Source organism: Octopus bimaculoides, chromosome 13 (genome assembly GCF_001194135.2).
Source record: "Octopus bimaculoides isolate UCB-OBI-ISO-001 chromosome 13, ASM119413v2, whole genome shotgun sequence".
Classification (NCBI taxonomy): domain Eukaryota; kingdom Metazoa; phylum Mollusca; class Cephalopoda; order Octopoda; family Octopodidae; genus Octopus; species Octopus bimaculoides.
The window spans coordinates 49,264,452-49,267,875 of record NC_068993.1 but is presented as its reverse complement, the minus strand read 5'-3'; positions in this window follow the sequence as shown (position 1 = coordinate 49,267,875).

Genomic DNA, 3,424 nt, shown 5'->3' with positions numbered 1-3,424 from the left:
GAATTTGGTAGATTTTATTGTTCATGTGTGCTAGCCTGTGCTCTCAGCAGGAAAGAAATGGAATGTGACGGAGATCACTTTGGAATGGAAGAGGTGATAGGAGCAAATGGATAATTCATCTTCATCCACATCAAGTCCTTACCAGTCTTCTGTTTTGCAAACCTACATCTGACTCCTCTACTACCGGGTTCCCTTTCAACTCATTTTTGCACAATCATTCATACACAATATTACATATCCAGCAGAGCAGGCTCACTTCATTTTTTTCTAGCTTCCACACATCTCCTTACATTTGCTATCCATGTTTTCCTCCCAAGTAAAATCAGACTTTTGTATGCAGGCATCATACTGTGACTTTGTATACAAGCATCATACTGTCTCCTCTTCGTTGATAGGATCTTCTTATTGACAATAGTGGTGACGGATACCTAAATTTCTCCCATCTAGTTTCTATTCTGGCGACTATGCTTTCAGAACACTATCTATTTCTAAATTGGTTATCTCTGTGTATTAAACAGAATTTTCTCCATGTCTGTTCCTGTGCATCTGCTACATTTAAGCTATTTCTTCCTCGGCAACCTGGGTACCCTCTATGCAATTCCCACCTACTCCATTTCTGCATAACAAGGATGACTACTTCCCAGATGACAATACTGAAATCTTGGCTGCTTTGCTGCATAACTAAAAACATTGTATTTGCCCCATTTGCTTTGAGGTTTCTCAATTCTAGGCTTCGGTTCCACATTTGAAATTTCTACTCTATATCTTACACAGGTTGCAACATACATAATAGCCTTGCGCACACACACATGTGTACATTTACTGAAACAAGTGTACATTTACTGAAATGCACACACATCTATCCATTTTTGTGAGAATCAACAGGTGCCTGCCAATGAGTATGTGTTGCCATGCACAAGAGCTGAATCGACAAAGTGTTTGAAAGAGAATCTGTCCAAATGACAAATTTTCAAACCAGAATCTCTGCAAAAGATGATTTACTTTTCAAATCAGGTTTGCAGTATGAGAAAAGTGTTTTAGAGCAGCAGGTGTTGTTTATTCCAACATTCACACAATATTTCTTATCACATGAGTTTCAAGGGGGGAAAAAAAATCTCTATTTCAGATCAAATATACAAGTTTTTTCTTTCTTGATAAGTCACATAAAACAGGTAAAAACTACCAGAACAAGAAAAATAATGATTAATAATAATAATAATAATGATAGTAATATTTAATGGTCAATTAAAAATATACACATAAAGTAATTATTATGTTAGAATGTGTGTGTGTGTGTGTGTGTGTGTGTGTGTGTGTGTGTGTGTGTGTGTATACATGCACACAAATTCATATTTTGTAAATATGTATAAGCAGATGTATTTATGAAGGCATGTGACTTTCTACACAACAAATATGCAACTGAATGTATACATGCAGAGGTGTTCATGGACAAATGCATGTGAATGCAATACTTATCAAGTGCATATGAATGTGTGTGTATACAACTATGCATGTTCATAAATTGCATAAATGCATAAGTATGTGTACTGAGAGAAGCATATATATATATATATATATATATACATTTATATTTATATATATATTATAAACACATATGTATTTGTGTGCACAGGCACACATAGAAATACAAGCTTCAATAAAAGTAGGAAAAGATTTTGAAATAGAATGTTTTAAAGAAACCTCAATAGATGTTTAGATATTTTAGCAGGAAAAAAATGAGATAATGCTTTCCTAAAAGCCAGTATCTTGGAGGTTAGAGGAAGAAAGAACAAGAAATGTTTTTAATAAAGAACCTTGTTGAATTCAAAGATCAAATATCAGTTCTTGCGAAAGTAAAAGGAGCGTACTTTTTCAAAGACTCTAGTGTCTTAAACAATCATTTACAATTTCATTTGTTCTTGCTCTACTAGGTTTTATCTCCATTGTAAAGTGTTTATGTGAATGTAATGTGTTCACAGATTTATATGTGAGTTGGTGTATCTAATTCCTTATATAACGTGTGTAAATGTACAAATGTGTTTACACTGAAGATATGTATGTGTGTTGTATATACAGATTATCTTTATCACACTGCATGCCGATGTGTGTGTGTGTGTGTGTATATATATATATGTGTGTATATATATATATGTATATATATATATATATATACACACAGATTCACACACTGAGAACACAATGTGTTCAGCATATCTACTATGTTCAAGTATATACAGAATGTCTACATTTATGTGTGTAGCATGCTTGTGCATGTGTATGTGTGTGCATGTGCCTATGCATGCATATGCCTGTGTGTGTATGCAGTGGTGTATCAAGATTTGTATCTACATGCAAGCGTGTCACCCAAACTTTATAAATTTTTGCTGTGTATGTCTGGCCTAGCACAACTATAAAGAATAGTAAAAGAGGTAGAGTGATAAGCATGGTAGGAGGAGTGTAATGAATATGAGTAAAGGTCCAATACCATCTCTCATTGCCACAATAGTATGGTACAGCAAACAGAAGAGAAGGTTATTGCTAGAGAGCTGAGAAGGATGGGCAGGACTAATGAAAACTCTAGTCACAAGAAAAGTATAGTAAAGTGAATGAAAGCAGAGAGTGGAGTGAGGATGAATAATAGAGAGATGAGTGACAGAGTGATGCTGATAAGTCTTACCTGCTGCCTACCAATCCTTCATTGATACCCTCTTCTCTTTCTGTCACTCATCTTTCATTATTCATGTATGCATACATACATACATACATACATATATATAAGACAATTACAATGAATATGGAAATTAGTACATCTGCATATTTTTTTTTATTTCTACAGTCAATCAGTTTAAATTTGTCCAATGCATTTTCTGCTGTATAGACAACTAGCAGTTGCATTGAGTTACTTTCAACTGGTGCAAATCCAATTACTAGTTGTCTCTGCAGCAGAAACGCGTTAGAGAAATTTAAAGAAAATATGCCGTATAATTGAATGTAAAGATAAAATAGGCAGATGTACTAATCTCTGTATTCAATGCAATTGTCTTGGATATACACTTGATAAAATCTTATAATTTAGCAAAATGAACCCTGGATTTACTCATCAGATGAAATACAGTGAAAGTGCTTACTTTGAGTAATCCTAGGTACTCCTTACAACTCAAAGTGGTTAGCCATAACCCAAATTATAACTGATTGCTTGCACAGTACCCTCCTGAATGCTTTATCCCAAACTATTCATTATATATATATATATATATATACACACACACACACACATATATTAGGAAGGGCATCCAGCTGTAGAAACTCTGCCAAATTAGATTGGAGCCTGGTGTTGCCATCCGGTTTCACCAGTCCTCAGTCAAATCGTCCAACCCATGCTAGCATGGAAAACGGACGTTAAACGATGATGATGATGATGATG